Below are 10618 nucleotides of genomic sequence, written 5' to 3'. Positions count from 1 at the left end.
ATATAGAAATTATTTTTAAAAGAACCAAATGGAAATTCTGGAGTCAAAAAATACTAAATGAAAAAATCACTAGAGGGATTCAATAGCAGATTTGAGCTGACAGAATAAGAAATCAGTGAACTTGAAGATAAATCAATTGATACTATCTTGTCTGAGAAAGAGAAAGAAAAAGGAATGAACAGAGTCTCAGAGATCTATGGTATCAAGTATACCAGTATATGCATAATGATAGTTTCAGAAAGGAAGAAGAAAGAGGAAGGAACAGATAATGTGCTGGAAGAAATAATGCCCAAAACTTCCCAGATTTATTTAAAAAAAAAAAAATTCTACACATCGAAGAGGCTCAACAGACTCCAATTACAGTTGACCCTTGAACAACACAGGTTTGAACTGTGTGGATTCACTTATATGTGGATTTTCCCTGAGTCCTGAGATAGCAAAACCAATCATTCCTCTTCTTCCTTATCTTAAGCCTACTCAAAATATGAAGACAATGAGGATGAAGACCTTTGTGATGATCCACTTCCATTTAATGAGTAGTAAATATATTTTCTCTTCCTTATGATTTTCTTTTCTCTAGCTTTCTTTATTGCAGGAATACAGTATATAATACATACAATGTACAAAACATGTGTTAATTAACTTTATCAGTAAGGCTTCCAGTCATCAATAGGCTACTAGTAGTTAAGTTTGGGGGAAGTTAAAAGTTATATGCAGATGTTTGTGTGGGGGGTCAACCCCTAACCCCTCATGTTGTTCAAGGGTCAACTGTGGTATAAACTCAAAGAGAGGCAAGCCTACACACAACATAACAAACTGCAAAGCCAGTATCTTTCCCTCTTGCTGCTGTCAAGATACCCTCTGTCACAGCAATTTTGTTCTGTATCATTTTCTGATTGTGAGCAACATTTTTTTTATCATTATGAACTCATTGACTTGATGGCTTTCAGTCTATTATGATTATGATCCTTACTAAAGCTCAATTTTTCCCATATCTTGCCAGTGGGAACCACTTCAAATTTGGGTCTGTGTACTTTTGATTTAATCCTAACAATCTTTGATAGTTTCCTTGCTAACTAGCACAACAAGATGTTCCAGTCTCGCACATTTCCTAGAATGAACCATTTTTCTAAGAAGCCCTGGTTTCTTTGAGTAGCAAATATTAATTTAAGACATCTGGGTTTGTGGGTGCTAGGGTTGCTCATTATTACTGGGCTGTTCATTTTCTAGTCTTTTAGTGGACAGAGCTAAGATACATATCCATACATACACATATACACATATAAATAACATCTCATAAGTTCATACTAATACTTCTAATTCAAATTTAGTGCTACAGATTTTTTATGACATCTTCTATCTTCTATATTACTTCTCTATCTCCTCTTTTCCTATTGAGAATCCTGGTTCTTAAAGACACAGGGGATGATAGTAATAATTGGAAATTTTAATGTATCAGTCAGTAATTGATAGATTATACAGATTTTTAAATTTAGTAATATAGAATATTTGAACATAATTAACAAGCTTGATTTAATGGGAACACTTAAAACATTGCATGTCAAACTGAATAATTTATGTGTCAATCAGGAAACACATGGCACGTTTCAAAAAGTATAATTCAGTGAAGACTTATTTATAAAGGGATACTTATAAGGGTGTAGGTATAGGGCAACCACTAGGGATAGTTTGGTAACCCTGACCTTAATACCTGTAGTAGCCAAGCTGTCACCACCCCTATACCCAAAGAGACAGGGAAGGGAGGTTAACATAATTTGAAAGGAAAGAATTGTGTAGAATTAGCTATCTTTAGAGGAACAATGGCCTTTAGTTAAGAGACACAGCCAGGTGACCTCGCAGGTAGATATTGAGGGGAATAATTACCCTGACTCTGGTCTAACCCTCCCTCTAATCTCTTGTGGGGATCTTTCACTGGCTTACTTATTGCAATACCATCTTAATTAGTGTCCATGCTTTTCCCACCTCTGTATTCCCAACACAGGGACCAAAGTGACCCTGTTAAAATATAAAGCAGATCAGGTCACTCATAATATCCTTCAACAGTTTCCCTTTCAATCAGAGTAACAGTCAAAGTCCTAATTATGACCCACAAGGCCCTTCATGATCTGAACCCCCTCTCATTATCACTTCTCTTACTACATTTGCATCCCACATTCTGCTCCTGCCACTCTGGCCTCAAGGCCTCTGCACTTGACGTTTCCATCTATTGGAATGAATTTCCCACAAATATCTGCTTGGCACTTTCCCCAACCTCCTTCAAGTATGGTCCTCCCTGGCCATCCTACCAAATACTGCAACAGTCCCCACCACACACTTCCTACCCTCATTCCCTACTTTAGTTTTCTATTCAACACTTATCAACTAATGTGTGACATATTTTGCTAATTTATATTTATCTTATTGCCTGCATCTCCAACCAGAATGTAAACTCCATGAAGATGGGGACTTTTGCCTGATTGATCCTATGACTCACACAAAATAAGAAATCAACAAATATTTGTTGGATTAATGAATGGAAGAATATGACTTAAGAAGGAATAACCTATCTTTTATATCCATTCAAAAATGGCTCATGTATTTTCACCAGTTTGCATAATGTTTTTCTGAATTGTTTACAGTTATTAATGCTGGCCTGGGCTTGCTAATCATAATTTAGAACCCTGTCTCTTCCACTAGAATGTTGTCTGCTTTTCCTCCACACTGTAAATGGGGCTAAATGCACCTGGAAGCAAAGGCCAAGAATATATAGAAGAGGGACATGGACATGGACTATGGAATCACACAGATTTGGATTTACATCTCAGATACTCCCCTTGATAGTGTAGGTTATCTCACCTCTTTGTGCCTCCGTTGTTGTAAAGACAGTGTGAAATAGTTGAAAGAGGAATCTGAGAGTCTTGGATGACAATCTAGCTGTGATTTGGGGCAAATTATTTAATAATATATTACTCAGTCTCAAATTCTTCGCCTATAAGATGAGGATAATGTGTCCTTTGCAGGGTTCTTGTAAAAATGTAAAACAGAGCACCCAACATAGAAGGTAGTCAGTAAATGTTAATTTCTAATATAGGTTAGTCATGAATTTTTTGCCCAAAATAACTGTTCATTGGTAAGAAGATGCTCACTCTAGAAGCATTTTTTTTTCCCATGGCTGCTGCCCTCCTAAAGAGTCTAGGGTAATTGTGTTTCAATATTACTAATAATCCATATCACTAGGCAGTAAAACCAGAAGCACATTCCTATTAGCAAGATTTTACTCACAAATATACATTCTAAGGGAATGGAAGGTGATAGCAATGACTGCCAACTTACAACATTCTTTTTGCATCCACTTTCTGTTTTCTGTTACAGGTGGAATCCATTTTAATGAATACCATTTTAAACATCTGTTTCTACACAGTGAGGCTATTTTTGTGTTCTAACAGATGAGCCACAGGAACTGTGCTTTGTTGACTTAGCTAAAACAAATTCTAAAAAATGAAAATTCTTTCTTCACCAGTACTGTCCATACAGAAATAGTTTTTAAATAAAAGGTAATTATCATTTGTAAGTGAGATACCTTGGCCTAGGCTAGTTCCAAGAAAACAGACCAAGGGCTGGGAAGGTGGGCAGATGGCAAAGTAGGCTGGACAGCAAGAGAAAATAAAAGATAAAAATGAGCAAAACCCTTAAGTGAGATCTGTTAGAAAGGACAACACTTACACCACAACTCCACATGTAAACATAACCTCTCCCTCCAGGACTACCTCACATGTTGGCTGCTCTACAAAGCTTTTCCGATTTCCTCTGAACATATAAGTCAGTTCTCTGTCTCCCATACTCCCACTTGCTCTGAAACTGGGTAGTATCATTTAACAGTCTTTGTCTTGTACCTTTACAGATAATTATTTTCTGTTCTGTCCTCACCAAGTTGGTGAACTCAGAGCAGTAGGATGGAAAACGATTCAACTTTTCCTATGCTCAATACTTAGCACAGAGCTTAATACATAACAAGTGTTTAATAAATGCTCATTGAATTTAATATATATGAAGAAGTATGGACATGCATGAATTGAGTATTTTTACCTTAACTGGGTGCTCCCTGAGAGCAAGAAATATGTTTCAATTCCGTAGGATTTGGGACAAAGATGCTTGGTGCAGTGTGTTGGTTGAAAATTTTACTGAAATTAATATGCCAAAGTTGATAAGACCAAAGTCAAACTGTTTGACCTTTAATTTCTTTCCGTACTTGGATGCATATATAAAGTTACTACATGCTGCTGAATTAAACGCTAATAGTAAGTGACTAAAATACACTGTGTGCCTTCAAAAGACTCGGCCTAAGGCTCTTCACTCCAGCCACAGGCTAGGAGTGGCAAAGGCGAAGACCCCCAGGACAGGGACTCAGAAGGGCTTGGCACACCACTGGGTTTGGTGAGCTGCAGAAGCTGGTTACCTCGAAAGAACCTGAGCCAGAACCGGGACGTGAAACTTGCCTTGAAGGAGCCTGCTGGGAGTGCAGCGGGAGACTTGGTCCCCTTACCTCAGGTTACATCAAACCAGGGACTGGCGCCACCTTGAGTCAGTCATTCCCAAACAGCTATGGCTGTTTGCCGCCCCCAAGACCCCGCGTCAAGCCGCCTTCTGGGCCCGTGCTTCCGCGTAGAGACTCCAGCTTCCAGCCCTCGAGGTTCTAGGTTTCGGCGCAGAGTTCTGGCTTCCGACCAGTCGCGGAGGCACAGCGCTGTCGCAAAATCGCCGAGCTCGCTCCTCACCTCTGGGCTCATCGGTTGGGCTGGTTGGTCTTCCCACTCCTCACTCGCCCTAGGCCCTAGCCGGGTCCTCTCTCTCCATTTCTGCAACCCCAGCAAGTTTCAGACGTGCTGGGAAAAAAAAAGTCTTCGCTCCTTTTGCTCCTAGGGACATTGGCGGCCTCCGTGGAGTCTATGTGCAGGTCTGAGTTAGACACAGGGCACCCATTTTTGCTCTTGTTTGCCCTTGCTGCCTTTCTTTGGCATCCACTGGGCTTTGGGGTTAATGGCTTCCCTCTCTGATCTGGAGCTGAAAGATTCACACACCATCCTTACAGTAATGGAGTATTCTGAATTTGACTATGAATATATCTCTACCAGTGTGTTTTATACTTCCATGTTTTCACAATGGTAATTACTGTCCTTTCATTTCTGGTTGAAGAACTCTCTTAAGCATCTTGTAAAGCGAGTCTAGTGATGATGAATTCCCTCAGCTTTTGCTTGTCTGGGAAGATTTCTCCTTCATTTCTGAAGGGCAGATTTTCTGGGCATAATATTCTTGGCTGTTAGGTGTTTTGTTTTGTTTTGTTTTGTTTCTTTCTTTCAGTACTTTAAATATATCATCCCCTACTCTCTTGGCAAGATTTCTACTGAGATGTCTGCTGGTATTCTAATGGGGATTCCCTTGTGTGTCATTTGATACTTTTGCTGCTTTTAAAATTATCTCTTTGTATTTGACTTTTGGTATTTTTATTAGACTGTGCCTCAGTGAAACCTTCATTAGGTTAAACCTGTTTGAGGACCTTTGATTGTCATGGATTTGGATGTTCATATCTCCCCCAGGACTTGGGAAGTTTTTAGCAATTATGTTGTTAAATATGCTTTCTGTGTCTTACTCCTTCTCTTCTCCCTGTGCAACTCCCATAGTATGAATATTTGTTTGCTTGATAGAGTCCCATAGGTTTTTTCTTCTTTTTCTGACTCCGTTATTTCAAAAGACTTGTCTTCAGATTCATAGAATTCTTTGTTCTGCTTGATTTAATCTGCTGTCAGAGCTCTTAATTGCAATTTTTATTTCATTCATTGACTTGTTCAGCTCCAAGATTTCTGTTTAGTTTTTTAAAATTATATGCATTTCTTTTGAGTTTCTTATTCAGTAGAAAATCAGTTTTATTGAATTATCAATCTGTATTTTCTTGTATTTTGCTGAGTTTCCTTAAGATCATAATTTTGAATTCCTTTTTAGGCAATTCATAAATTTGTTTTTCCTTGGGGTCATGTATTGGAGAATTATTATATTCCTTTGATGGCATCATGTTTCCTTTATTTCTCATTTTTATTATGTCCCTGTGTTGTTTTCTGTGCATCTGATGGAACCATCACTGCTTCCAAATTTTACCAAGGTTTTTTTCATAGGGAAAGACATTCACCTGCAGACAGGTCTTAGGGTGCCAGTTGGGAAGGATGTGGTGGTATAGCCTCCATGCAGCATCTTCAGCTGCAGTCAATGTCAGTGATGACTGTGTGTGCCTCATTGGCCTAGGCTGCAAGAGTTTGTTGCAGTGGCAGCAGCAGCATGTGCTGTTAGTGTCCTCAGTAGGAAGGGCTTTTGGGGTCCTCTTTGTTTTTTTTTCCACAATTGGGACTCTTAACTGAGGGGATCCCTCTCAGTGTCAGGTCTGGTATGAACCACAAGCAGCCACAGTGGCACTGGGTTCCAGGGCAGGGGTGCTCAGAACAACTGTAAGCTAGGGTCCTGGGCTCAGGGTCTTGCCAACCTACTGTGGCACCTGGAAAATATTTACTCTCTGAGTCATGGGAAGATGCTGATTGCCCACAAATCCAGAGTCTGTGACTCTGAGGCACACCCTAGCTGCTCTGGCCTAGAGAGCTGGGTTGTAGCTGTGACTTTGGGCATAGCACTTTCCTAATTCTGGTGAAAAAGGGGTGCTCTGGAGGTTCAGGCTTTGAGGAGCAGGGAACAGATGCAGTTTGGGAACCAGAGGTTATAGGACACAATGACAACTCACACCCTGGGGGGATGAGATACTATGTAGTGGTAACACTGGACTATATGGGATGATAGGACACAGCAGTATCCTAGGCTCTGTAAGGCCAAGTGCAGTAGCAGTAAGGTCCCAGGAATGGCAGAGCACAGCTGTGGCTTGGGCCCTAGGGGACAGGGTGCCATACAGTGATGACTCCATTCCCTAGGGAGGTGGGGTGCCTCAGCAGCTCAGACTAGACTAGTCCAGTTCTAGGGAAGCAGGGAGAGCAGCCTGGAGACCAGAGCTTTCCAGCTCAGCCAATGCTTTGTTTCCCTGAGATTTGGGGTGCCACATTGGCTTAGCTGTGGGAGATGGAGCTGCTTGGTTCAATCAAGGCACTGATTATCTTGTGAAGTGGGGTGCTGCTTCAACTCCAGCAGCAGATGAGTGACTACTCTGGGCACCCATTTCCCAGGAGGTACTGCATTAGCTCCAGTGTGAGGGAAGCATGGCTACTCTGGGTGGCCAATGCATCACCTCCCCAGAAGGTGGGATGCCACTGCTTCAGCTCCTGTGTTGGGAGGCAGGGTGCAGCAGCCCCTGGAAGGGGCAGGGCACAGCAGCCTGGCCCCATTAGGTAGGGTGTAGCAGCAGCTTAGTTCAGGGTTGGTGGGCCGCCGAGCAGGGGTTGTACAGGATCAACAAAGCCTCAGGGATGAAGGGGTGCAATGGCCACTGACCCCCAGAACAACACACACCGCAGCAGTGGTTCTGGTTCTAAGATGATGTAGCACAGGCCACAGGGGCAGGTTGCATCAATCATCGACTCCTTTTCTGGCGGAAGCACAGCTGTGTGGATGCCAGGCAGCTGCCTCAGCTGGACTTAGCACCTGTAAGGACTGCAGGAATTGCCAGTGGTGAGCACTATAGGTGACCTCAGTGGTAATGGTGGCTGCTGGGTTCCTCTTGCCTACCTTTTCCTTGCAGAGAGAAGCCCCTCCTGGTTGCGAGCTGGTCTTGACTGGGGGATAAATGGGGTGGCAGAGGTGAGATATTTCTTTCTCTAATCTATGCAGCCATCCTGGGTTTCTATGTTCTACAAGGTTTATTCCACTCCTTGATATAGTCCTGTTTTCCCCTTCACTTATTTTCATCAAAATATAGTTGTTTATTCATTGGTCTGGCTGTCTTGTGTGGGAGACAAGTGCAAAGGCTTCTGGTTGGCCATCTTGTTGAGGTCCTCCTCTTAAAATATGAATTGAAGGTTTTTCAGAATTCCACATTACCATTTATTATTAGTAGTATCAGTATTATTTATGCTGATAAAACTGCATTTCTCCTAGTTATTTAAATCTTACACTAAGCACTATCATGATGCTTTGTGAAGTTGATAACTTAATGAAAATAATGAAGCACTACATATTTTATTCCTGTGCCAAAAGCTTTATAAAAGCTATTTCTCAAAAGCCATAAAAACTTTGCTTCTCTGAAAAACTATAAAATAGTCGGACACAGTGACTCATGTCGGTAATCTCAGTGACTGTGGAGGCTGAGGTAGGATGATAACTTGAGGCCAGGAGTTTGAGACTAGCCTCAGCAACATAGTGAGACCCCATCTCTAAAAAGAATTTAAAAATTATCCAGGACCCCATCTCTAGAAAAGAAAAACAGGCCAGGCATGACTCACACCTGTAATCCTAGCACTCTGGGAGGCTGAGGCAGGAGAATCACTTGAGGTCAGGCGTTCGAGACCAGTCTGAGCAAGAGTGAGGCCCCGTCTCGACTAAAAATAGAAAAATTAGCCAGGCGTGGCGGCACACGCATGTATTCCCAGCTACTTGGGAGGCTGAGGCAGGAGGATTCCTTGAGCCAGGAATTTGAGGTTTCTGTGAGCTAGGCTGACGCCACGGCACTCTAGCCTGGGAGACAGAGCGAGACTTTGTCTCGAAAAAAAAAAAAAAGAAAAAAGAAAGAAAAACAAACTATAAAATAAATTAATGCCCACCAGAGGATGCTACAACTGCATGAAGAAAAGCAAACAATGGCCTCCGCGACCTCACATCTTCCTAATTCAAGTCAGGGAAACTAATACTTACGTACTTATCCTAGACAGTGATGCACATTTATATTTTGGCCTATGACCTACTCGACCTTTGGAAGAAAGGTTATAACATAAAGAGAACCCAGAAAAATTCAGAGGAAACTTGAGAGATAGAAGACTACCTTAGTGAATATCAGCAGACTTCTGTTGTTCTCCAGTGATGTCACAATGTTCAAGATCTATTTTTGTATCCTTAAATGAGATTCCCTGGCACTGTAAAAAAAAAAAAAAAGTGCATTCAGTGATTGAATTGGTGATAATTATAGGCAGTATGTCTTTCATATTGACAATTCAGAGCTTTCTATGTATGATAGTATGAGCATATACGTTCTCTTAAGGCATCCTTTGCAGCTTCCTCCTGGTTATTACAACAGGTGATTTCTTCAAGACCTTTATCAATCTCTGAGAGTATCTTATTTGCTTATATGTTTATTATTTGTCTGCTCCTACTAAAATATGAGCTCTGATACTCTTGTCTTGTTTACCACAGTATTACTAGCTTCTATGGTAGAACATAGAAGGTGCTCAGTGTATATTTGTGGAATTGATGAATTCCACTTTCATTATATAGTGATTCTTTAAATCGTGATATGAACCCTTCACAGTTAAATCCCTGCTGTGTGCCAGGCAGCAGGCTAAATTAAGGATAAATTTAATGACTTAATATTATTTTAATATGTATTATATATGGTAGATATACAGGTAATAAAATGGATGATTTATTTTTACAATTAGAGAGGTTGACATTTATTTTCAACAGATTAATAACATTTTTGATAACTCTTTCCAGCTTTTAATTTTTTTTTATTCATTAGCTCATATAATCTTTCCTACAACCCCAAGAGACATAATCAGAATTCAACTCAGAACTTCTGCCATGAAGTCGAGTACCTTTTTTCAACTAAGCAACCTGTCTTTAAAACAAAAGATGAATCCCAAGAGTATCTGCAATGATAACTACATTTTCTTCTGTATTTAAGTATCTGCCCATCTGATTTTAATATTATGTCCAGATAGACCATTTAGGATAAGTTAGCTGTAAAATTTACCTGTATGTAACTGAAAACACATACCTAATGAATCATATACTTATCATTATCCCTTTCAAAACTGGGAAGTATTTTCCATAAGTAGAAATACTGATTTTGGTATGCTTGATATTAAACTGTTCTTTCTGGTTTGTGATAGTAAGGGCAGGACATTAGCTTTAAGGCATGTAATCTTCTTTATCTCAGGAATGTAACACAGCTTACAAGGGTTCATAGCTAGTACAAATGTAAAAATGTAATAAATAGTTAAGATGCAGGATTGGCAAAATATTTCTTAGAATAGAAATTCTACATAGTAACTATATTTAACCTAAAATTGTTTACATTTTGCTTTTATTTTTAGTGGACATGTAATAAATGTGTATATTTGTGGGATACAGAGTGATATTTTGGTATGTGTTTACAGTGTGCAATGAACAAATCAGGGAAATTAGCATATCCATCACCTCAGACATTTACCATTTCTTAGTGTTGGGAACATTCAAGATCCTTTCTTCTAGCTTTTTGAAAATATATAATAAATTATATTAAATAGATAACCGTATCTTCCCTACAGTGCTGTAGAACTGCGATCCCCAATCCCCAGGCCATGGACTGGTACTGGTCTGTGGCCTATTAGGAACCGGGCTGCACAACAGGAGGTGAGCAGGTGAGCAAGCAAAGCTTCATCTGTATTTACGCCATTCCCCATTGCTCGAGTCACTGCATAAGCTCTGCCTCCTGTCAGAT

The sequence above is a fragment of the Propithecus coquereli genome, unplaced genomic scaffold (assembly GCF_000956105.1).
Source record: "Propithecus coquereli isolate 6110/MARCELLA unplaced genomic scaffold, Pcoq_1.0 Scaffold14, whole genome shotgun sequence".
Classification (NCBI taxonomy): Eukaryota; Metazoa; Chordata; class Mammalia; order Primates; family Indriidae; genus Propithecus; species Propithecus coquereli.
Note: the sequence above shows the minus strand (reverse complement) of the source record.